General features: G+C 36.3%; 2 long non-coding RNA genes across 2 annotated transcripts; both read left to right on the top strand.

Annotated features, from left to right (window-relative positions):
• Nucleotides 1-1,918: 1,918 nt before the first annotated feature.
• LOC115921956 lies at nt 1,919-4,289 on the top strand. Its single transcript, XR_004063228.1, has 4 exons — nt 1,919-1,998; nt 2,631-2,798; nt 3,234-3,299; nt 4,104-4,289. It is a non-coding gene; the product is annotated as an uncharacterized LOC115921956 (long non-coding RNA).
• A 19,273-nt stretch (nt 4,290-23,562) lies between these two features.
• Nucleotides 23,563-25,408, top strand: LOC753102. Its single transcript, XR_143813.3, has 4 exons — nt 23,563-23,603; nt 24,046-24,254; nt 24,851-24,916; nt 25,167-25,408. It is a non-coding gene; the product is annotated as an uncharacterized LOC753102 (long non-coding RNA).
• Nucleotides 25,409-27,575: the final 2,167 nt, after the last annotated feature.

Consider the following 27,575-nt stretch of genomic DNA (forward strand, 5'->3'; position numbering starts at 1 on the left):
TTACTTTTTCTTTTTTCTTTCTTATCCCATTTTCTTTCTTCCTTTCCTTCCTTTTGCTTCTTCAATTTCTTTTTCATTTGTTTTCTTTTCTTTGCGGCTTACTTTCCGGCATATTTTCATCATCAAGAGAAGTTAAATGTGCTAGATAGATGTAATCAGAAACAATGATATCTCCAAATTCTAATGGCAACTGGTATTGCTATTAGACTGAAGTCACTTGATGAAACACGCCAGAATTACGTAGTAGGTAGGTGATGGCTTTGTCCCCCCATAACGAATGGCGATTAACACGGCCTGCTGTGCATGTAGCGCAGTCGGAGCGCAGTCTATAAATGCTTCGCGGTAATGACAATCTTCGGCCTTTTCCACTTGAATCTCTCCCCCTCTCTCTCTCTCTCTCTCTCTCTCTCTTTATGGGATAAAAGAAAGCTTACGAAGCTACTCATGTAAGGCATAATCTTTCCTATCGGTCTGTATTAAGCTTTAAATGTTGAATTGGTACACTTTAGTCGAACAATTGCAGCAACTAGCTAGTTAGCTGGAACGAAAGCGAGCAGTATACTGCTGTTTGCATGCATGATAACTACAGCTAGCTGTACGTAAGCGCCGCGCGCACGCAGCGACTCTTTTTTCAGGAGCTAGGGGGTCGTGTTACACTTTAAGACCATGTTACACTTTAAGACCTCAACATGCGCCTGCTCGCCAATACAAACACATGGATACCCTTAACCCTTGGATTGAGAGACAAGTGAATGATCTATACCACGACGCCTCCATTTGATTGGTATTGTATCAAATGTCTTCTTCATCAGTAAGAATCTCTTTTCTTGCGTTCGCTCCTGTCTCAAGCACTAATCATTTTATTGCGTATGTCATTCGTTTGTAAAGTCATCAAGAGTGGTATTTATTGGTTCTAGGACAAGTACCCCCTGGGCAATCACCCCCGGAATTTACCCCCCGGAGAACTACCCCCGAAGGACAATTACCCCCTGGAACCGCCCCCCCCCCCGGAGAATTACCCCCCGAGGACAACTACTCCCAAGTTGTTCTTGGGGGATAATTGTCCTCAGGAGGTAATTGTCCTCGGGAGGTAATTGTCCTCGGGGGTAGTTGTCTTGGGAGGGAGGGGGGTAATTTTCCGGGGGTAATTTTCTTGGGGGTTATTGTACTTGTGGGGGAGGGTTGTTTTACGGGGGTAATTCTCCGGGGGTGATTGCCCAGGGGGTAATTGTCCCCATACGGTATTTGTTTAATTATGGTCTCTTTTAGTTTCATTATAAAGTTACAAGCAGTGTGCCTTGAATCAACTTGTTGTATGTAATCATTTATGTTCAGTAAAGCATTATGCCACGCAGCCGGTGGCAAGAATAAAGCCTGCGAACTGTGACTTGTATATAAACTTTTTGGAAATCATATGCGTATGTGCTTAAGCTTTATACAAACTTTCCTCCAATCAATCACAATTTATTCATCTACTGTTTTTATGTTTCATGAAGAGAATGCATGGTGTCTCTCTGCATGAGAAGTTAAGCGTAAATGAATGAAGAGTCTCTACTTTGTGTTTGTGTTTCTCTCTCTTGTCATGCACACACGGAATGTGGGCTTCAAGCAACATGGCCTCTGGCTGAGAACACCTTATGTCGAAGTAAATGTTAACAGTAACACAGAAGGCGATAGTTGATGATGGCCCTGGCTTATACTAGAAAAAGATAGAGTATTTTAAGTTCAAGATCAAGATCGTGTACTCCAAACGTTAATAAGTAAAACAAAAATTAGCTTCACCTCCCCGCTACTCCTGCTGTTAAGCATGTTTAAATGAAGAAACACATACAGCTGACCTGACTAGTATAGGGTGTGACTTTTTTTAACACGTTATTTAACACAGTATCATATAGTGCTCTTAAAAGGTTGAATTCCTATAAATACAGAATGTCTTGTGGACAACGTCATTCAGTTGCAGATCACAGAGATATTCAAGATATTCCTGCTCTTTTCAAGGTAAGTCAAATATATTGCATTCGTAAACAATTGTTTAAACCGGTGAGTTGGGTACACTGCACACTCTCCACTCCCTTGTGAGCATTCCAGCCAGTTGCCCGTTTACGTACTACTCCAAAATTATACATATATTATACATATACATAATACAATCATATTGACGTCCTGTTCCGACATGGTACCCATTCAACAACTGGATGGAGAGGAACAATGTAGATAAAATGCCTTGCATGAATGTCGAACCCACGATTTCCAGGCAAGTGATTAGACCACTCAACTACGACACCTCTACGGTATTGAATGAATGTTTTATTTCTCTTTTTTCTAAGCATATCATCTTTCATTAACATGTTTGCCTACAAGAATATGTCTTAAGATAAGGGAAACAGGTAGATAGGAAGGGTAAAATAGAAAAAGGACAAAGACGCATGAGATTTGTGATGGTGGACGTGCATTGATTTTTAATTTTTATCAGGAAGATGCTTTCATATGAGATTTTTCAGGAAGATGCTTTCATATGGGATTTTATCAGGAACCTCAATTGAATTGAAGGTATATTCTTTACACAATTTATGAAACCGGTTACTACATAATAATAGCATTTATAATTTCATGTCTTATTTACACAACAGATTATCTAAAAACCAACTCACCAATCAAAATGGGCAAGGCTCTGTTCTTCGTTCTGGCTTGTGCCCTCATCGTCGCCGTCATCGCTGATTACGAGCTCAACGACGACACCCTTGAGCTCTTTGAGACCGAGAAGAGGGGTATGGGACGGAGTCTAAAGAAGTACAAGGGTGAGTATATCTAGCCATTAAACTTTGAATTTGTGCCCTCCCATCCTCTTAAATCTACAACAACACAAGACACTTGGAGTAAAACCTTTGTGAAACCACCAAATCAAATCCTATCGTATGCATTTTTAATGAATTTCATAAGGAAAACAGGAACATATAAGCCCCAATGGAATTTAAATAATAACAGTAATGAAATAATTTCTCTCTCTGAGAATTTCTTCCTGTAAACAGTTTAGTGTTAACCTATGGTCCTAAGGACCTTTCGATTGGCATGATATCGTGAATGTAATTAAGAGGCATCAGAACATACAAATGAAAGCTTCTAATATCTCCCCTCAAATCGTTGTCATGGTTGTATTCCATGCATGAATATTACAAGTTCTCTTGTATTGACAACCTTTAAAAAATATATCACGTCCTCTCTATTCATTTCAGCCTGTCAACAATTCGGCATGTCATGCTGGTGCAACAGGCGTAGTGGTTCAGTCGTCTTCTGTAGCGGTAAGTTTAAAGCCCAATAAACCCTTTGTCGCATAAACTGCAGCGTTTTTTTTTTTTAAAGATGAAATAAAGCGTTATTAGACTCACTTTTCCTCAGAGAGCTTAAGCACACAGTTGCCATTAGACTACCAGACAAGTAAAAAATCTCGAGTTGTTCAATTTATTTGTTTCTTTTTTTTTTGGAGGGGGGGGGGCAGCTATTTACCCAGTCATATCTGAACAAGCCTGAACTCTTTGGTGTGACGTCCAATCATTTGCTCGCTCATTTCGTTCAATCTCAAGGTCTACCAGTTTTATAATTAAGAAACGACTGCTACTACTACTACTAATAATAATAATTATAGGATAATGATCGTAAAGCCACAGTTACATTGAGCACTTGTTCATACCAAGGGATGCTTGAGTTAATTACCCTCCGTCTTTTGGGTAGCATGTTAAATTGAAGTCCTGTGTGTAATGGAGTCATTTCCTTTGTACTTAAAGAACCCACTAAACTATTCAAATAAGTCTAGGAGTAAACTCCGATGCAGTGGTGCACCTACGCATGATAATAATTTATGTCGGGAGGAGAGATCGGTAGTCACAGCTTTCGCTCCCCCCCCCCGAAAAATAATAATAATAATAATAATAATAACAGTAATAACAAAACAACATATTGCCTTTATCTGACATTATACGCCCATCTACCCTATAATAAGCACTCTTGTGAGATCTTACCAGGTCACTGCAATGTGAATATAATGTATACCACAGACTCAGAAGGCATCTACATCCGTCATGTTTTTCCTTTATTCTATTTTGCAGGAGCCGGAAATGGAGATAACATGTAAACTCTTTGATAGCATCCGTTGACCAATCCCGGATCAGAAAGGAATGACGTACGGAAAAGTTTTGACCATTCACATTCTCTCTTTTTCTTTGATTTTCTAACTTTAAATCTTATGGATTCCAACATTCCGTGAAACTGTAATAAAGATATTTTAAACAAAATGTTTCTTTGGTATCTGATGTCTTTCATGACGGTTATTTTTTAATGTTTGTGTGTGTGTGTGTGTGTGTGTGTGGGTGTGTGTGTGCGTGTGTTTGTGTGCGTGAATGTGTGTGTGTGTGTGTAGCATTGGTGGTGCTATCAAGCCAATAATGGATGATCCATGAGTTCATGAGGAATATTAGAGACATAGGAGTGAAAGAGTGAGCAACCTGAGATGAATACTGTAACAAACAGACTATACGTTGACTAGTGAGACGGTTCGATTGATTGATTGATTGACTGACTGATTGATTGATCCACTAATCTACTCTAAACAAGGAAACTAACAAGTTCTGCTACTAAGCTCTTTTACCGATTTGCCGTGTAGGAAATACAATCAGATATACAATCACATACATGCAAATATTGACTGCCTTGAGGGGAACGGTTTAAATTATTGCCCAAGGTAATCTCGAAACCGTACTGTGACCCAAGACGTAGTCGATGGTCATAGTGTAGCTTCGAGATCACCGCAGAGCTATAGTTTTACCTGAGATCCGAAAAATATGTGTTTTATTTAATTGAATTGAATTTGAAAGGTATTTATTAAGAAATCAGATTGCAGCTCCAAAGCTGAATTACAAGAAATACATGCATGATACGAAAAAAACAGAATAAATACAATTTGATATACATTTTGATTTACATTCATAGTTACAAAAACAGCCATGAAATAACAAACTAAACAAAGAGATGCACAAATCTGAAGAAAAATAATGAGAGGGTTGTTCGAAACATGCCCCTGCGACAATGGCTCCACGTCAATTTACTTACCGAACCATACCCAACTCTAACCCACTATCTTCACAAGCGATATACTTGGAGCATAGAAGCAGGTCCATAAAATTTGTCTTATTTTTACCTTTATCATGAAAATAATTCTCACAGAATTAAAAGTCAATGAATACATGCTGTATGTTTGCCACATGTGGCTCCATCAAGATTTTGTAATAGTTTTTTTAAATTATTAATCGGCGGCTTGTCTTTGATGAAAAAGGAAGCAATTTGTAATGGGGCGTAACAATTTTTACCGGGAAGCAAGATAATAGTCAATTAAACTTTTATCTGACAGTTCCTGGCTCAAAGTCAAGGTCAGCAATATTGTCTCTTTGATGTCTGTGTTAACATCTACTTCGGCATAAGGCGCTCTCAGCCAGAGGCGATGATGCCGAAAGTGCACCGAAAGAAGCGGGGAAGTTCAATATCATAATCTTTTCGCCAAGGTTTTTTGTTGCAAAAAAGATTGGATATCATGCAGTGTTTGATCCCAACTCACCGTGCTCCTTTTCCTGAATGCTTGCCCGCAGCTGCCCTTGGGTCGGAGGCCAAATCCTGCTATTCGCACGTCGGTTTTTTTAATATTTCAATATAACAAAATGTAACATAATTTTTAAACAAATACACATCAAACAGTCGACATAAGCAAGAAAATTATTTGCCATTAAATTGAAAAACAATATTAAGAAGAACGAATGAACTTACAACGAAATAAAGAAAACTAGAGTAACAGACGGCTGGATAGCCCATCTTTAGCTGCACTGGCATAATGCAGCTGGTATTCAAAGGGTACCACATCTTTGTTTACGATTCCTCGCGAGCGTCTTGTGCGGTACTTAAATCACATACCCGCCTCGCACCTGCAAGAACCATTGAGGTGAGCGTACAACTCCCGTCAGGTCAGGTGCCATACGACTGCTGGCCGATGTTTTACGGCTCCTCATGCGGCATATTGCTCTTTGAAATCACTGCCAGAAGCCCGTGCGAAGTTCGCAAGAAGCTATTGCGATGTTTTCAAAAATACAAAGCCTGCACGTGTCAAGCGCATTCATAAGGAAATAAACCTGGCAACATACAGACGGAAGAATATTGCACACGTTCAACACACTCCAATAGGCTCTTTTGTGAACATGCGTCTGTGCGCCAATACAAAAAATTGCAGACCGTGTGTCTGACGTAGGAAATTTCTGTGAAATTCCGTCGAAGATAGACGCAGGGAGGCCGGTACACGGGCCTCAATTTAACTTAGAATCATGGATATAGATTTTTTTTTCATTTTCCTCCATAATTTTTGATTAAATATAATTCTAAAACATGATATATAATCGAGGAAATAGTCATGAGTGATATGACGTCAATTTATTAAGGTGATTCTTATGGCAGATTACGAAAAGAATCTTGATTGTCTCTGTGATCTGGCACTGAACAACATCCGACCCAAAACGGTCTATCTTTATATGAATTCAAACAGGGTCGGTACTGTATTAGGAGTGTGTTGAATAAAACAGGCCCTATTTAGATTCTTTCATAACAATTATCTTGCCCTATTAATTCGACAGCAATAATTAGGTCTTTACTCTGTGTTTCTTCATTTAGCATGATCTAAGCATGCTAAATGAGGTTAATGTGCTATACGTCTGACGTATGTGGCGCCATCGAGAGCTTCCATGAGTCAGCTTGTAGATACAATATGCGCATGGGCAGCTTAAGTTCTTTCGTTTACCAAACTTGTACAATCCACCTAGAAGAATATTGGATACGTGCTCATGAAAGTTATGTACTTATTATTCATATATGCACCGACGGCACATTTCGTGATGCCTAGGTTGAAATTTTCGTCGCAAGAAGGCAAACAAAGTATTTCACAAAGTGCCTCCATGATTTTGGCAGTGATTATTCTAAAATGCCGAAAGTGGGACTACTCCATGTGTAACAGATTTGTTGATACTTGGGGTCGATAATAATATGTGCTAACTACGAACTGGTCTATTAATCAGATATGTGACTTATTTAAAAACTTTATTTTTGAAAAGAGCGCTATTAAGAGGCTCAGCCCTTTCCGCTGATTAGCCAGTGATTTACCTACCCACATTTAAATCTAAACCATTTTCTGTTACGTAAAGTATTTTTATGGAAAGTCAAAGAGAGTCCAATTTAATCCTTAAGAAAATCAACGTTAAATGTTGTGATTTTCCAACACTGACGATTCGACTTCTTTACATTGTTGACAAAAAATAAAATAAGTAAACTAGGACAATTAATTATTACTGCCGCCATTGAATAAAGTTTACATTCTAGAATAATACGAGTTTACTAATATTTTTTTTTGCTGTTTCGCTCCTATGACTTTATATTCATAATTGTTATTGAATATTAATATTTACTAAACAGGTCCTCAATGAAAAGCATTACTATTGGTAAAAGAACATGGTTTCCCTTATGAATATGGAATAAATTATTAAATTAATTGATAAATGTTGCGATTCATAATAATGATGAAAATAATAATACTAATACTAATAATAATAATAAAATGATATGCGTAATGATATAATTATAGTAATAATAGTAAACAAAAATAATAATAATAACTTTAATAACGATTATGGTGATAATGATATTTTTAATAATAATACATAATGACAAAGATATTAAAAGCAACTATTTGATCTCATTCACCACGGTTAAGCATATCTTTTATTTTACTCATCCTTATAACACTGAATTTAAATGATTACATTAGTAAGTATTCATATTAACTAAGAAAAAGAAAACACAGAGAGTTAAAGCTCAGTGTAAAAACAAGAAACATAGCATTAGTATCCGAAGTGTGACCATTGATATAAACTCTTTTGAAATCAACTAATAAGCTTATATGCTTGAGCTTACAATCTTCCTCCAATCAATCACTTCAACCATCTTCTCTTTTCCGTTTCAAAGAATGCATGTTGTCTCTCTGCATGAGAAGCTATGCGAAAATAGATGAAGAGACACGACTCTGTGCATGATATCCCTTTTCTCTTGTCACTCACGGAAGGTGGGCTTCAAGCAGCATGGCCTCTGGCTGAGAACGCCTTATGTCGAAGTAAATGTTTACACAGAAGGCGAAAGATGCCGATGACCCTGGCTTATGCTATAACAAATATAATAGGAAGTTTGAGTTCAAGCTCGTTTATCCAACACTTTCATAAGAAAACAAGAAGTTAATGACAAACAAATGGATTGGATGTCCGTAATTTATTTTTAAATGACAAGATATTTTTCAAGGGTTGTTACAAAAAATTATCAGTGTGTTTATCTGGTAAACGAGTAATTAAAGTCTTTACTAAATATAAAACTTAACACATTATAACTTTGATGTTGTCCTTTATAATTTTGTGTTGAAATTCTCGGAGATCAGAAAATGTGGGGCATGTCCAGAACTTGTACGAAACTGGTTTTGGTTCAATTAATCGATATCTGGCTGCCCAAGCATTTTAAAAATTTAACCTAAATATAGAATTATATTAGTCACAATTCTGACCGAAGCTTTCGATGACGCCATCTGTGGCATATGTATCGCACATTGACCTCACTTTACCGCTACCCCTGCTGTTAGGTATATTTAAATGAAGACTGTTGACCTAATTAGTTTAGCTGAATTAATAGGGTGTGACATTTCGTTAAAAAAAATATGTTATTCAACACTAAATTATGACGGTGCTGAAGAGACTGAAATCCTATAAATACAGAGTGTCTTGTGGACAACGTCATTCTGTTGCAGATCACAGAGATATTCAAGATATTCCTGCTCTTCTCAAGGTAAGTTAATGTTTAATTCTTTTGCATTCATAAACGATTTTTTTTTTTGTAAGCGGGTGAGTTCGCAAAGCCCATAGTGGTGTCAAAACAGTAAAATACTATACAGTACGGTATTTACCTTTGACCTAACATTTCGTAATAACCGTTTCTTATACAGCGCTTTATCAGTTACAGCGTAACCAAGCAAGAGCTTTTGCGTTATTATAACCCCGGTCACCAGACTCTGTTACGATGCTGCGATTTACAGTGCACATTCTTCATTCTTCATTCTTTTTCAAACCCTTTGGAACATTCCGGCCAGTTGCCCGTTTGACGGACGCGCACACGCTAATCTGATCATAGGCTATTTGATTTCCTTTGATTTTTTTTATGACGAACAAACCTTGCACATGAATTGCTACCGAGAACCTCAATTGAATTTCTTGTATAGGTATATTATTTACGCAACTTTCGAAACCAAATACTTTACTAGAAATTTAATTCGTCATGGTGACGAATCAGGTGGTCTGTTTTCAATTTTATGATCATTGAAAAGTAAAAAAAAGTATAAAAAAATGAAGAAAAAAAATTGTTGGAGACGTCCGGACTCGAACCAGGGACCTCGAGGTCGGAAGTCAAGTGCGTTACCGATATACCAAAACATTTCCCATAGAGAATACACGTAAACGGAAAATGGAATTCTCAAATCCCACTTTGTAAGTGAAATATGAGCATGATCCCGGCATCTGATCGAAAAATAAAGGGCACATTTGTGATAGCTTATTGTCTCAGCTACAACATACTCAAAGCTCAGCATAAACAAAGATAAAACAACGGAGATATTGCTCGCGAAAGACGAGAATGTAGAATCCAGTTTTGAGAAAAAGTCATGTCCCATAGAGAATACACGCAAAATGTGAAAAATTGACATGCCTCCTTTAATCGCAAAAATACGCCATGATGCCTTTGTCAAAATGAAATATCGTGACGACTGCATTTGTAGAGAATATTCTCAGGTAGAACATATCAAAATTCGAAAGAAAATTGATCAATATTTACAGAGATAAAATCAATTTTCCGTAATTATGCTTACGTCATAATATGCAAATTAAAATTTTGAGTTCGGAGGCCATTATGATGACGTCATGAGTTAATTGAGGGTCAAATGAGACATGAAATCATATCTCCAATTCATACTCTATCAAAATATGAAAACAAAATTGGGTTCATCTTGCATCTTAAAGCGCTACAATGGATTTTGTATAGGCATGTTTTAGCCCATGTATGCTATGTATTACAAGAGCTCGCACGTACGGACATTATCTTAAACGGGCGCTCATTCCGTTATTAATGGGCAGAAAAAGGTGAACAAGGTATCAAAATGCTTGGAAAAATGTGCCAAATATGTTGACATGACAAATTTTGCGATTTTATGTTGCAAAATGCCATTACGCGCGAAAACGCGCGCGCATGCATGTGTGCGCGTTTTTTTGCGAAATGCTTAAAATGGCCTGAAACGTATGCAAAAAAAATTTGAGACGATTTTGAGCATTTTTATTTTTTGCGCGCGCGCTGACGCGCGGACGTACGCATGCGCGCGCGTTTTTTGACCTGAAATTGACCGGACGGATATTGACCTTAATCATGATAAATATGAATGAGAAATGTCTTTCCGTTATGAAGATATGATCATGAGTAAAAAGTACCAAAAAAAACACAAAATGGCGCCTGGATGACGTCATGAAGACTTGATGACCTTGAAAATGTTACTGTCACGTCTCATGACAATGACCTATGACTGTACTAAAATTGAACGAAATTGATTGAACTGATCTTGAGTTATCCTGTTAACAAAAAAGTGCGGAGAATAAAAATAAAGAAATAATAAAGAAGAAAGAAAATTCTGACGAAAACAATAGGTGGTTTGTTGATAACAACAGACCACCTAATAATTATGAAATTCTAAAAATTCACCATTTTTTTACTACACAGATTATTTAAAAACCAACTCACCAATCAACATGGGTAAGGCTCTGTTCTTCTTTCTGGCTTGTGCCCTCGTCGTCGCCGTCATCGCTGATTACGAGCTCAACGACGACACCCTTGAATTCTTTGAGACCGAGAAGAGGGGTATGGGACGTAATCTCAGGAAGTACAAGAGTGAGTATATTGAACCATTAAACTTTGAATTTGTGCCCTCCCACCCTCTTAAATCTACAACAACAAAAAAGACACTTGAAAAAAGGATTTCTTATCATACAAAATAAACCGTTTGTGCAATAAAAAAATCGAATCCTAGCGTATATATTGTTAATGAGTAGCATGAGGAAAACAGGAACGTATGAGCCCCAATGGAATTTGAATAAAAACAGTAATGAAATGATTTTCCCCTTTGGGAATTTATTTCTGCAAACAGATCAGTGTTAGTATATAGTTTAAAGGATCTTTCGACTGGCATGATATCGTGAATACAATTAAGAGGCGTCAGAACATCTCCCCTCAAATCATTATCCTGACTGTATTGCATGAATGAATACTACAAGTTCTCTTGTATTGGCGACCTTTAAAATATATATCATGTTCTCTCTGTTCCGTTCAGCCTGCATGCAATTCGGCATGGAATGCTGGTGCAACAGGCGTGGTGGCGCAGTCGTCTTCTGTAGCGGTAAGTTTGAATCCTAATAAACCCTTTCTCACATAAACTGCAGCGGTAGTTATTTTTTAGTGATGACATAAAGTGTAATAAGACTCACATTTCCTAACAGGCCTAATGAGCTCAATTGCCATTTACTCACAATTAAAAATCGCGGCATGATTTCTTTGTTTTTATTTCTCTTCTTTTTGCGGCGTTTTACCGCGTAATATCTGAAAAAGCCTCAACTTCTTAGTGTGACGTCCAAACATTTGCTTGTTTCGTTCACTCTCAAGTTCAACAAGCTTTTTATTGTTTTGGAACGGAAAGGTTGATGTCCTACTATTACACTATACTACAACAACTACTACTATTACTACAAATAATTATTACAATAATAACAATAATAATGATGATAGCCAGAGTTAACATCGCGCACTTATTCATATCAAGCGATGCTTGAGGTGGCTTCTGTCTCTCGGATAGCATGTTAAATTAAGGTCCCTTATGTAGGAGAGTCATTTCCAATGAACGTTGAAAGACCAAATATGTTCACAGTTATCTTTTCCCCAAAATAATGAATACGAGTAATAATAGCACAACATTCACTTTATATGACATTATAAGCTCATCTGCCCTATACGAGGAGCTCTTGTGAGTTCATAACGGGTATCCTTTTACTACACCTGGGTAGAGAAAAAATTGTGACCATGATATGTATCACGGACCAAGAAGGCATATACATCCGTCATGTTCTTCCTTTATTCTATTTTGCAGGCGCCGGAAATGGAGATAGCATGTAAACTCTCTGATAGCAGCAGTTGACCAATCCCGGATCAGAAAGAATTGACGTACGGAACAGTCTTGACCAATCACAATCTCTCTTTTACTTTGATTTTACTACTTTAAATCTTATGGATTCCAATATTCAGTGATACTGTAATAAAGATATTTTAAACAAATTTTCTTTGGTATCTGATGTCTTTCATGACGAAGCTTTTAATTGTGTATGTGTGCGTGTGGGCGTGTGTGTGTACGTTTGTGCGTGTGTGTGTGTGTGTGTGTGTGTGTGTGTGCGTTTGTGTGTGCGTGTGTAGCATTGGTGTTGCTATCAAGCCAATAATAGATGATCCATGAATTTACGAGGAACATGTTAGACATGCAAAGAGTGATCAATTTGAGAAGAATACTGTAGTAAAAAGAGTAGACATTGACTAGTGAGAAGGTTCGTTTGATTGACTGATTGATTGATCCATTCATTTATTCTAAAACAAGGCAACAAAAAGAAAGCTTTTAGCTACTAGCCTGTCTCATAAATTTCCCATGTAAAAAATGCAATCAGAAATAAGATCAAATAATACAAAAACAATGACTGCTTTGATAGGCGCAGTTAGAATTATTGCCCGAGGTGATTTCTAAACCTTACTGTGTCCCAAGACGAACTCGAAAGTCATAGCGTCATTTCTGGATTAATGCGGAACTATAGTTTTAAATCTGACCGAAAAACAGCCGATATTTTTTTATTCATCAAATTGAATTAAAAAGGTATTTATTAAGAAACCATATCGCAGCTATATAAATAGCTGAATTACAAGGAATTTATGCATGGCACGAAAAAACCCAAATGATAAACAATATGATGTACAAATTTATCAACTTTCATATTTGAAAAAAATGGCCATGCTATGGAGCGTCTTCCGAAATAGGAGGGGTGCACCAACCAAAAAAGTGCACTTTCTGAAAAAAGGGGTACCTACAAAGGTGAAAAAACATACAATTATTTTTATACATTGGTATATACCCCTACATCATCATGATTGTGATTACACTACTAGGGATGATATCAGTATTTTTTTTCTTTACGTGGTACAAGATACTGCTGAACTAAGCAACATACTTTGCAGTTGGGTGTGAGGGTCTGTGATAGTCTGAATATTGATTTTCGAGCAAGCGAAGCGAGCTAGCAAAATTTGAAAGATTTGTGAAGTCCCAGTGCAAAAACTTACATCTTATAAAGAAGACATAAAACAAACCCTGATGAGTATTTAGCACAATCTAATGACGAAAGACTGAAAACTTCGTTTATACCATAACAACTGTAAATGCGAGCGAGCGTAGCGAGCGAGCTCTAGGGAAAATTAAAGAAAAATGGGCTCTTATTCACCTTGACGCATTTGTGCAAGTTATGGAGACCGGAAAAGTAGGTAATTATCAGAGTTGAAAACGGCACTTCTTGCACCTATCAGATTTTATTAGGGGTATTTATCAGATGTTAAAAGGGGCATTTTGAAAATGGAGAGCTGCTCAAATAAAAAAGGGAAAGAGGCACTTGTCCGGAGGAAATATGGTACTTATGAGAAAGGAGAAGGGGCACGTGTATAAAAAAGGGGCACTTATCTGAGGTGAAAAATGGCATTTAAGAGAAAGGGAAGGGGGTTCTTATTAAGAAGGAAAAAGTACACTCATTATAAAGGAAAAAGGGCACGAGTCAAAACAAAAAAGGCAACAAATATCAGAGGTGAAAAAAGGAATTTTTTCACACCTGAAAAGACCTAAAAGGATCCGGTAACTTTGTTTCGGATTCTGAAACAGAATCCTGGATTTAGCTCATGCTGAAATGATAATTATGAACCTTTAGGTTAGTCAGGAACCCCATGGCTTTTACAAGCCGATCGCCTGTCTGATTATCAAGATATTAACGACTGGAAATCAAAACAAAATGTTGCGTTTGCCTAACGATTTTTATAACACTACAGTCTATTGGGGGAACGAGTATGGTCAAACCTGTCACTCAAAGATTTTTTACTTTTTTGAGGTACATCTTGATCATTTTTAGGGCTTCGATATTACACCATATTACAAACACTGATAACACGTAGGACCGTGCATCTCAGATTTAACATTGTTAAACGATGCCTTTAAACAATTTCGTCTTTTCTTTTGTAATAAGTGCTCCTTTTCGTCTAAATCAATAACCCACTTCTTTGATAACTTTTTATGTAAAGCGCTGTGAAACAACAATTAGTTTGTAAGAGCGCTATAGAATTGACTTTATTGTATTGTATTATATTGTAATGGCCAAAATTAAACTGATTAAATCTTTGCGCATTATAAAACGTACGACCATTCGGTACAATGATCTGAAAGTCAGACTATTACTTACTGGCTCTATAGCTCTTAAAGGTACTATGTCCCGTTTGCAGCCCACCTTAAATACTGTAGAACTTTGCAGGAATTATGAATATGTCGTGTATGTCCTATCTGTGAAATTTAAACGTTAGCAGTGTCCTAATATTCAAATTATGCAAGGAAACCTGTTTACATGCTAGACTTCACTGTCAGACACTATTGAGTGACTGACTGGCTTTTTTTCTCCTTTGGTAATAACATACATAAAATGAGCTGTAAAGGGTACATGAGCATTTGTCTATATCAATAATCCACTTCTTGTGATGGCCAAAATTAAACTGATTGAATCTTTGCGCAGCATAAAACGTATGACCATTCGGTACAATGGTTTGAAAATCAAGACTATTACTTTTTGACTCTATAGCTCCTTTTTTAGGGATGTTCTAAATTAGTATTATCTTTCAAATGCCGTTGGAATTCAACCTTTTCATGTTTGAGGCCTGCAAATGGGACATAGTACCTTTAAGTCGACTCGACAACTACTTAGATGTTTTTTTCCCACTTAAAGACATTTTCAAGCCCCCCCCCCCCTTTTTTTTGTATGGAAGTTCTAAATTAGTATCATCTTTCAAATGCCGTTGGAATTTAACATTTTCATTCTTGTTTGGCCTGCAAATACAAAGTACCTTTAATCGAATCTCAGAGGTTCCTCTTTACTTAAGCAATTTCGCCTTTCCATTTGTAATAAGTGCCCCTTTTTATCTCTGAAAAGTGCTCTTTTTCACGTAATATTAATAATAATAAGAAGATCCAGTTGACCTCATTCAGCAAGGGTAAGCCATTGTTATTAGAATAAAGATTCTTTTATTTCACCCATCCTTATAAAATACATAAACATTGCATAATCAAATAATCAAGTATACATTTTAACTATGAAAAACAAAACACAGATAGTAAAGGTTTAGTATAAAAATAAGAAACATAAATGAATCGGGATTACGATATTAGATCTATAGGAGATCTTTACCAATAATTAATAAAAATGTTTATTATTAATAATAACTAGAGTAGTCACGTCAGTTTTAAAATTGGTCTTCCTGCGGGCCATTCAAATAGTATCACTTAGCCAATTGCCAGCCTTTGTGAAGATTGGCAAATTCTGATTTACATCATAATAATCCATCTCTGTTGAGTATTGTCTCGCTAAAGGACATTAGTGCGGGGCTGGGATTCGAACCCTCAACTCTTGAATTGAGAAATAAGTAAATGAACCATACCACGACGCCTCCGTTTGATTTGTATTGTATCAAATGTGTTCTTCATTGAGAACAATCTCTTGTGTTGTGTCATTCGTTTGTAAAGTTATCAAGGGTGGTATCTGTTTGCTCATGATCTCTTTCAGTCTTAGTATCAATTTAAATCATTACACCTGGAATCGTCTAGTTGTATATGATCATTTATATTCAGTAAAGCATACTGCCACGCAGCCGGTGGCAAGAATACAGTATCCGAAGTATGACTTTTGATAAATATGTGTATGTGCTTGAGCTTACAAACTTTCCTCCAATCAATCACAATTCATTCATCTACTGGTTTAATGTTTCATGAAGAGATTGCATGATGTCTCTCTGCATGATAAGCTAAGCGAAAATAAATGAAGAGACTGTACTTTGTGATTACGTTCCTCTTTCTTGTCACACACGGAAGGTGGGCTTCAAGCAACATGGTCTCTGGCTGAGAACGCCTTATGTTGAAATAAATGTTAACACAGAAGGCGAAAGTTGACGATGGCCCTGGAAAAGACATAACAGGTAAATCAAGCTGAAGTTCAAGCTCGTTTACTACAAACCTTCATAAGAAAAAAATTGGCATCGCTCCCCCACCACTCCTGCTGTTAGACATGTTTAAATGAAGAACCCCATACAGCTGACCTTCTTAGTTAAGCTGAATTAATAGGGTGTGACATTTGGTTTGAAAAAACATGTTATTCAAACACGATATCATTACGGTGCTCTTAGAGATTGAATTCCTATAAATACAGAGTGTCTTGTGGACAACGTCATTCAGTTGCAGATCACAGAGATATTCAAGATATTCCTGTTCTTTTCAAGGTAAGTCAAATATATTGCATTCTTAAACGATTGTTTAAACCGGTTATGTGGTTACACTGCACACTCTTCACTTCATTGGGAGCATTCCAGCCAGTCACCCGTCTGACGGGCGAGCACATACTACTCCGATTTAATACATATACTATACATTGACATAATACAATCATATTGACATTCGGTTCCGACGTGGTACCAATTTAACAACTGGATGGAGAGGAACAATGTAGTTAAAATGCCTTGCATGAATGTCGAACCCACGATTTCCAGGCAAGTGTTTAGACCACTCAACTACGACAGCTTTACGTACGGTATCTATTGAATGACTGGTAAACGAGTAATCAAAGTCTCTCTAAGCATAGCATCTTTCATAAACATGTTTGGCTACGAGAATTTGTCTTAGGATTAGGGAAAATAGGTAGATAGGAAGGATGAACTAGAAAGAGGACAAAGACGCATGAGAGAGAGAGAGAGAGAGAGAGAGATGTAAGCGATTAGTGATGGTGGACGTGCTTTGATTTTAATTTGTAGCAGGGAGAGGCTTCCGTATGAAGAGCTAAAATGAACCTCAATTTAATTTCTTGTATAGGTATATTCTCTACATAACTTTCGAAACCGATTACTAAATGATAATTGAATTTATAAAATCATGTCTCATTTATACGACAGATTATCTAAAAACCAACTCACCAATCGAAATGGCCAAGGCTCTGTTCTTCGTTCTGGCTTGTGCCCTCATCGTCGCCGTCATCGCTGATTACGAGTTCAACGACGACACCCTTGAGCTCTTTGAGACCGAGAAGAGGGGTATGGGACGGAGTCTCAAGAAGTACAAGGGTGAGTATATCTAGCCATTAAACTTTGAATTTGTGCCCTTCCACCCTCTTAAATCTACAAGAAACACAAGAAACTTGACGAAGAAAAAAGGGATTCTTTTCATAAAAATAAACCCTTTGCGCAACCATCAAATCAAATCCTAGCGTATGCATTTTTATTGAATAACACAAGGAAAACTGGAATTTCAAGAATAACAGTAATGAAATAATATCTTACTTTGAGAATTTCTTCCTGTAAACAGTAGAGTGTTGGTATATAGTTTAAAGGATCTTTCCGATTGGCATGATATCGTTAATTCAATTAAGAGGCGTCAGAACATAAAAATGAAAGCTTCTAGTATATCCTCCCAAATAATTGTCATGCTTGTATTGAATGAATGATTATTACAAGTTCTCTTGTATTGGCAACCTTTAAAAAAATATGATGTCCTCTCTGTTCCCTTCAGCCTGCCAACAATTCGGCATGGAATGCTGGTGCAACAGGCGTAGTGGTTCAGTCGTCTTCTGTAGCGGTAAGTTCTACCAGCTTTATAGTAAATAACTGCAAGGTTGGTCCTACTACATGTACTACTATACTTCTACAACGACTGCTCCTACTAATAATAATACAAATAATGATAATAGTAATACTGATGGTAGCCACAGTTACATCGAGCAATTGTTCATATCAAGGGATGCTTGAGTTACCCTTCGTCTGTCGAATAGCATATTAAATTTAGGTCCCGTGTGTAGGGGAGTCATTTCCTTTGTACGTTAAGAACACATTAAACTATTAAAATAAGAGTAGGAGGAAACTCCGATGCAAGACAAGTGATGATAATAAGTTATATCGGGAGGAGAGACCAGGTGGTCTCATCTCCCCCTCCCTATAATTCATAAAAATAATAATAAAACAACATATTGCCTTTATCTGACATTATAAGCCCATCCGCCCTATATATATATATATATATATATATATGAGATCTTACCAAGTCACAACTTACTTCTTCGGGTGGAGAGATGCAATATGAATATAATATATACCACGGACTCGGAAGGCATCTACATCCGTCATGTTCTTCCTTTATTCTCTTTCGCAGGCGCCGGAAATGGAGATAACATGTAAACTCTCTGATAGCATCCGTTGACCAATCCCGGATCAGAAAGGAATGACGTACGGAACAGTTTTGACCATTCACATTCTCTCTTTTTCTTTGATTTTCTAACTTTAAATCTCATGGAATTCAACATTCCGTGAAACTGTAATAAAACTATTTTAAACAAGTTTTTCTTTCGTATCGGATGTATTTCATGACGGAGTTTTTATTGTGTGTGTGTGCGTGTGTGTGTTTGTGTGTGCGCGTGCGTGTGTGAGCGTGTGTGTATGTGTTGCATTGGTCGTGCAATCAAGCCAATAATGGATGATCCATGAGTTCATGAGGAATATTGGAGACATAGGAGTGAAAGAGGGAGCAACCTGAGATGAATATTGTAACAAACAGACTATACGTTGACTAGTGAGACGGTTCGATTGATTGACTGACTGATTGATTAATCCTCTCATTTATTTTAAACACATACATACAAATATTGACTGCTTTGAGGGGAACGGTTAAAACTATTCCCAAAGATGATCTCGAAACCGTACTGTGATAATAAGCAGTCGATATGTGTTTTATTTAATTGAATTGAATTTGGAAGGAATCAGATTGCAGCTCAATAGATGAATTACAAGGAAACATGCATGATACGAAGAAAAACAGAATAATTGACAATTTGATATACACTTTGATTCAGGGAAAAAATACTTAAAATATTTCGGGGGCTAGTTGTTAAGCTTGCTTGCATGAAAATAACACGCTTTGATCTGTTTTTCATTGAAATCTATGCAAATTTACATACATAGTTACAAAAACGGCCATGATATAAAAAACTAAACAAAGAGATGCAAAAATCTGAAGAGAAAGAATAGGAGGGATGCCCCTGCGACAATGGCTCCATGCCAATTTACTTACCGAACGCTTAACTTTAGCTACATACCAAACACCATACCCAACTCTAACCCATATCTCCAAACCAACAGCACGTTCTATCTTCACAAGCAATTTACTTGGCGCAAGAAGCAGGTCCATAATTTGTTTCTTGTTTTCATTTTTATCATGAAAATAATTCTCACAGAATGAAAAGTCAATGAATACGTGCTATATATTTGGCACATGTGGCTCCATCAAGATTTTAAAATATTTTTAAAAAAATTATTAATAAGCAGCTTGTCTTTGATGAAAGAGAAATCAATTTGTAATGGGGCGTAACAATTTTTACCGGGAAGCAAGATAATAGTCAATTAAATATTTATCTGACAGTTTCTGGCACAAACTCAAGGTCAGCAACTTTGTCTCTGTACTGTCTGTGTTACGCCTACTTTGGCATAAAATGCTCTTAGCCAGAGGCGATGATGCCGAAAGTGCACTTCTTAGCGGAAAAGTTCAATATCTTAATTTTTTGGCAAGCTTTTTTAGTTGCAGAAAGATTGGATATCATCTATTTTTTTATTTATTTATTTCTGATATTTATACAGGGTGGCACATATCACCAATTTGGTGGTCTTCCATGAGGCCCTGTTTGGTAAGATAAAACAAATAGGCCTAACAACAGCAAAAATAAAATAGATGAATACACAAGCATATAAACAGGTAAAATACAAGTTAATTGGTATCCTCAAGAAATAACTGATCATTCAAGAAGTATCCTTGAGCATTTCCAAGAAATTTGTAAATTGAACTTTTAATTTAAATAGAAAAAACAATTTTAAAAAATCAAAATAAAATTAAGAATAGATGATAAACACGTATTTTAAAAAAAGAAAAAGAATGACTGAAAACTTACATTTTTTAATAATCTGATATAGCTTAGCACACGTGATACCAAAATTGTTAGCTACATGTTTACATTCAATTGCTCTTCAATAAATACACTTAGGTTATTTACAAGATAGCTAAAAAATAAAATGAATACATGATATAACGTTAACCATGTCAAAAAAATACGAACCCCCCCCCCCCCCCCTCATAAGGTCACTTACACAGCATCTGCAGATAACAGGGCTTTTAGAGTGTATTTACAACTGTTCAAAGTAGGTGACGTCTTTCAAGTTGGTTCCATACTCTAATTCCAGAAATTAGAGGACTCTTTTAATATATGTCCGTCCTAAGTTTGGGTGCACACAATGCATCCCTAGTTACAGCATATCTTGTGTTGTGATCATGTAGTGAACTGGCATGATGTAAATCTTTTTTAAGTTTGTTGGTGCCATGTCATGCATTGATTTATACATCATCACTGCACGTTCAAACTGGAAACGTGTCTGAATAGGCATCCATCTTTAGCGACTAAACATATTATTTGAAGATACTTCAAATCCTTCTCACAGCACTACACATGCAGCTCGTAGTTTTTGATCCCAAATCATCATGCTCCTTTTCCTAAATGCTTGCGCGCAGCTGCCTTGGGGTAGTAGGCCAAATCCTGCTATTCGCACGTCTGTTTGTCTGTTTATTTTTTCTTTTCTTTTCCGTCTATTAAACAAAAATAATATACAATCAAAAGAAAAAACAAATATAACAAAATTGTCAAACATATACATGACATAGGCCTACAATTTAAATAAGTACAACAATAATATGCCATTAAGTTGAAAAACAACAGTATTAAGACCGAAAGACTGAGCAACGAAATAAACAAAAACAGAAAAACAGACGGATGAATAGCCCATTTTCAGCATATATTGCAACTGGTCTTCCATCGGGACCACATTCTTTTTTCGATTTCTCGTGAGCATCTTGTGCGGTCCTCGAAGACATCCATGTCTCGCAACTGCAAGAACCATTGGTGTGAGCGGTACAACCCCCGTCAGATGCCTTACAACTATTAGAACTCAACTTTGTCTTCAATGAAGCTGTACACCGCAATACAGATACACAAAATTATCACAAACCATACAAAACAAAAGTTTTGAACAAAAATAACGACTGAAATTGAAGAATAACAAAAACTGAAACATGAACAAGAATTACAGAAGTGAAGGAATTTTTTTTGTCTATGTTCACCTAAAGGCTAAATTTGGAGTATGATAAAAAATGATAATAAAACCATAGTAAAAATTATTGTCATACGGTCAAGTCCAGGCAATTTTGTCCCATTACGTTACCGAGTACATCTAAAAATTGAGTACTAACCGATGGCGGTACATGGCCTAGCTAGTAGCTACTAGAGCTTCAATCAGATAAAACATAAAATGAATTCATATATTTATGTCACTTCATGTTCACAATACTAATGCAATAATACTAAGTAACGTATGGGACAACCTTGAACATATCAACATATAACTTGTTCTTTTCAGATCCTTAAACATATAGCAGGTCCTTAAAATTTCAGTGAAATTGATCAAGTATTTCAAAACTGACAGAGTGGTATGCCTAAACAAAGGAGAAAAGAGGGGTTCCGCGCTGGCTACAGTCCACGAGACTGAAAATGCAGGTCTTGCGGGTAAGAAACCCTGGCAGATATCGGAACATTTTCAGAATGCCCGTCGATATCGTGAACGCCGTGATAACTTTTTCCCTCCTGTCTACCGTCGCCAGTCGTTCTTGTTGGCTTTCAGTCTGCTTGCCTGTTCACGGTCAAACTAGCTGGGCTCAGTCATGTCTTGCACTTTTATGTTCGCAGTGAAAATGACGTCACCCTGATAATTAGGGTATGGCTACATTGTCGCAAGAATATCAACACACTACCCGGTAGTTTGTTCAGCTCAGTATGGGGCCACTTTAGCCTTTCAATATGGCAAACTCGTGAGTGATTACGGACATCATCCGAAGCGACACCATTTGTGATAAAGAGTAGACGAGCTCACTAGTCCGCGGTTGACTTATATTGATGTAATTATCGCGAAAATTTTCATTACATGATCAAAGAATGACGTAATTTAATTTTGATATAAGTGCAGACCTAGCCACTGTTTTTAATAAAATTAGATATTGTCACATTTCTATTACAAATTAACTCACAGATGATCAAATGCAACGATTTCGGTAGCATATAACAATTATTGCAACTTATTTTTTAAACAAGTTTTATGAGACGGGCCCCAGATCTACAAAATAAAAAGTTAGATGTAAAGGCTCCATTTATTATTTTGTTTTGAATCCCATCGCACATGATGGGTGAATCAGTTGACTTTAAACAAATTCCTACTCAAACACACACACAGACGCACACACTCTCACACACACACACACACGCACACACATACACACGCACGAACATCCGCTCACTTAAGAGCACGTACGCACACATGTCAAAGAGGATATTGTATCAGTGGTCATGATTACGGTCCTTTTGCGTATGAAACCTAAGTATTTAAGTAAAAGAAACAGTAGGCTGGGTAAATTCATGAAATATAAATGAAATGGATGACAATCGTTTGTTCTAAACCTCCTTGTAACTTCTTGAAGCGTTTCAAGATTCACTTTTGCCCAAATCTAATATCTTGAAATCACATGAAATTGATGACTCGTATATGTTTAAATTGAAAGAAGTTTTAGTATTTGTTTAAATGTAATTTTTAATTGTGTAACAATTTCTTCATAATGAAGAGGAGTGGCCCAGAGTTCATGAAATCATAACAAAAAAAGACATAATGTCGTTAAACTAAAAAGTGCAAATGGGGTCATGTGCTGTGAAGGGAGAGAATCTCGACCGTATTGATTAAAGTACTTCAGTTGTTGAGCCATCTGGTCTTGTCTGCGTTTTCTTTTTTAATCCTTTTAAGCATACCTAGTTCTATGTTACTTTTTTTTAATACTATATCCTTTCGTGTTTACCTCATCAAATTCGGGGAGGGGGTCATCGATTTAAGAAGGTTAACTTTAGAAGCTGTAAGGAATGAATGGGGAGGATTTCCTATAAATATGACAAACCGTACTGATCAAACCTCACAACGCTTCCAGACTTCACTTTGCTGTTAAATCGGTAAGATCTTGCGGCTTTCTACTTTTTGTTAGTATTGTTGTGATAGAGATTCAGTGGAGAACAAACATGTCACCCTAACAAAAGAGATAGGACTTTTTAAGATAATGCGAGCATTTCGAACATTAACGAACACATACATGTATTATCACCAAGTGTTACGTTGTAGGAAATCTTTGAATCTTTAACAAAATGTTTTATATGTTCTTAAAGTGGAATTTGCGCAATTTTCAAGGAATGAGAGTAGACCTAAAATCCCTAATAAACACGCCGCAACAAAAGTAGGTACAACATTTCCAACTGCTGGCTCGGCTTCCTTCTTTATTCGAAAGAGTCTCTAATTTTCACTTAAACTCTTTGCCTTGTGTACTATGAGTCAGAGTCTGGTAAGAATATTTAATGTATGATATTTGTTTAAAATCATTCTTGATGTTATTGTCTTCAGTTTTATCCACTAAAATCGAACCTCAAACAAAATGGCCAAGACCCTGTTCTTCGTCCTCGCTTGTGCCCTTATCGTGGCCGCCCTCGCTGAGTTCGAGATGAATGACGAGACCGCTGCTGAACTCGATTTCATGAAGAGGGACGCTGACCTGGTGGAGTACTTTGAGGCTGAAAAGAGGGGAATGGGAAGGAACCTCAAGAAGTACAAGGGTGAGTAGAACCAAGATTGCACTTTAGACAGACCGAACCAAAAAATTACGTTACAAAGGATGGCAATGGTGTGACATACGGATAATAGAAAAAGGGGTACTCAACTATAGATGCTGTTGTTACAATATAAGCGATACATGAACATAATGATGTAGCAGTTTCTCATACGGATATGCTAATGTTTGAAGTCGTTTTTACTGCTAGTGGTAGCAGTTAAACCTGATCATTGACGAGAGACAATAATACTAGTCTTTGTTGACAGGTTGCTTTAATACAGACTTCAACAGGAAATATATTCCGAGGTTTAAATATAGGAGATATTCATTGGTAGAAGGCCTTTCTATGCAGGTGGTCACTAAAAACGGGTTTAGTAGCAGTAAAAATAGCAGTGGTAGTAATAATAATAACAATAACAAAATGGTAGTATTAGCAGTAGTAGAAATAGCAGTAGTAATAGTAGTAATAGGAGGGTGTATAAAAATAATAATATAATAATAATAATATTGATAATAGTAGTAGTACTAGAAGTAGAATTAATAATGATAGTAGTAGTTGAATTTTTCTAACCAATCTGTCTGTGTATTTCATCAAATCAGAATGCACAATGTTCGGCGCTTCATGCTGGTGTGGAAGGAGGAATGGCAAGGTTGTCTTCTGCAACGGTAAGTTCATAATTTTTCTTCTACATTTTCCTTCGTTGTTCCTTCTTGATTATCCGAAATTCTCCAGAATTCTTTAGAATTTTTGATTTTGAGCTATTTTTTAGCTTATATAGTTAATAGATAATATAATAAAATTACTGACCGACCAATAGCACATACGTCATAAATTATAACAGTTGAGCTCTGGTAAACATGTAAATAATATTTGTACGGATTTTATTTATTGTGTTTTTTATTTTCTAATGTCCAGGAGCCGGAAATGGCGATAGCATGTAGACTCGTCCCTGATGTAGATGTAACCGACCAATCCCGGAACGGAATGGAATGACGTAACGAACGTCTCGGCCAATCACTTCGTGCGATTTTTCCAGTTCTCTGATTTAGTTCCCGTCCCCGTAGCTACTTCTTATTCAAGTTTAGTAGAAGAAGAAGTTGATTTTCAAGTGATTTTGCTGATCACCAAATGAGTTGAATAAAAGTATTTTCAAACTATTTCACTTCTAAAATGCCTTTCTGTACATTGGTCTTAAAGATAATATCGTTAAAACAAAGTGATGGCTGATTATGAGTGGAGAATTCTGAATTTACACGTGTGAGACCCCAGTGACACTGAAGAGACTGACACCAGATCGACACCAGACCGAACCTATAACTACTTTACACCGAATTGCTAAGGATCGGTTGGTTTGGGGGTCGGTTTGGTTGCGGTTTGGAGTGTGTTTGTATATGTGACTGAAATGGTTAAGAGTAAAGTGTTTGTACGTGCGAATCTCCCTCGTCTGCAAACATACTGATCAATGATGAAGAAAGTGCAGTGTTAGAGTGTGTAAATGCGGATATTTCCCGTGTGAAATCGAAACTTAGAAATTACAGTGTAATTATGTGTAAATGCGGTTATTCCTGATGTGAAATCGAGATTTACAAAGTGTAGTGTAAGGGTGTGTTAATGCGGTTATTCCTGGTGTAAAATCAAAATTAAGAAAGTGCGAAATTAAGCATAGGCGTCATTCTTGGGGGGGGGGGACAAAATATCAAATGCCTCCCATGTTTTTGACCTCCTTTATCATTATAAGCTCAATTATTGCAATGTGTAAGACCAAACTCTATGTTCCGTCGTATTACTTGTTAGATTTTAAATAAAGCGTATAACAATTTTGTACTTCACCTACAGGACCAGATGGTCTAAGAAGCTAAACAAAATGCAATTTGTACAATGTGGTATTTTCATCTTTTGTTCACATTTTACTGAAAATCAGCAGTTTATGTTACGACTGAATTATACAAAATAGTAATTAAATATGATTGATTTTCGGTAAAATGAGAACAAAAAGTTAAATAATACTACATTTTTAAGCCAAAGTAGTTACTACTTTCTTATAAGTAAAGGCTTCTTCATTAGTAAATGCTTGAATTTTTATTAACCAAAGCGATATTTCAGCAGAATCTAGTGTTTTACAAGCAGATCCATTTTTTCTTGTTATCCTGGAGCGAGGTTTTGATTTCCATAATTTCAATACATATTTACATTAATTACTCAGTGATTGAGTGAAACATAACATAGGCTAAAATTAAAGAATATTCAACTATTCTTCCAGCTTAGTATTATTTTCTTCGCTAACTCATTCATACCTTATAAATAATTTTAGCAACGACTTGAATTAAAAAAAACAAAGTATGAGGGTTATAAACATAATCATTAACAATCTTTTTAACGTAACATTTATAAATTGCATGTTTTGCATAATTTAAAATAATATTCAGGAGAGTATATTTCTTGTTTCCTATGTCCTTACCTACAAATAATATCGTTTGGTTTATTGGTATTTCTATTTGGAATAGGTTAAATATCAAATTACATAATATTTTCTACAACAAAGTCACATTCTTGCAATATAACATAAAGTTGCTTAATATATTATTCACATTTTTCTATTTGCGGCAGATCTATTTACATTTTATGTAGTTGATTTTCTATATACTTTAGAGTAAAACTTCTGTACGTTGATGAAAATATGCTACTTTTATGAAGCAAGTAGTAGTCTTCACCCCTTACGCCTCTTACATTTAAGGCATGAAATGTACTTTGTCTGGTGAAACGCATAACCCTTTTTACTCAATTTATGGCATTTCCATTTTAGTTTGCATCTGTTTACAACAACAATCAGCATAATTATTCATATTCAACATTTTGTTAATTCAATAATGGGGTAAATGAGGTTGTTTCAAAATTATATAAACAAATCTTTAAATTAAATATTTTTAAATCTTATATTCCCAATTAGCCTACAATTTATATAAGAGAAAATAGTAACTGAATGTAACATTTATGAATAATTCAGAAATATACTTAGCGTTGCTGAGATTTTCAAAAAAACACACACTATTTTGGGGAGCTGCTTCTGTAAGTACTTGAGAACGTGCTAGCCGCGGCAAGTAACACGTGTTATCATGTTTAAAGTGAAAGGTTATGAATGTGATTTTTTTTTTTAGCAATTACTTTAGCTACACATTTCACTTATCTAGCTTATACTTTTACTTAAAGCCTTTGCTATTTAGTATTTATTTTTTATGAATACTGCTTTTTGTTTGTGATTTCATTAATATCTCGAGTTGTCACCGCCATAGGTCAAAGCCATAGGTCAATGTTGGTAATATACGG

This window comes from Strongylocentrotus purpuratus, unplaced genomic scaffold (genome assembly GCF_000002235.5).
Source record: "Strongylocentrotus purpuratus isolate Spur 01 unplaced genomic scaffold, Spur_5.0 spur5_contig_817, whole genome shotgun sequence".
NCBI lineage: Eukaryota > Metazoa > Echinodermata > Echinoidea > Camarodonta > Strongylocentrotidae > Strongylocentrotus > Strongylocentrotus purpuratus.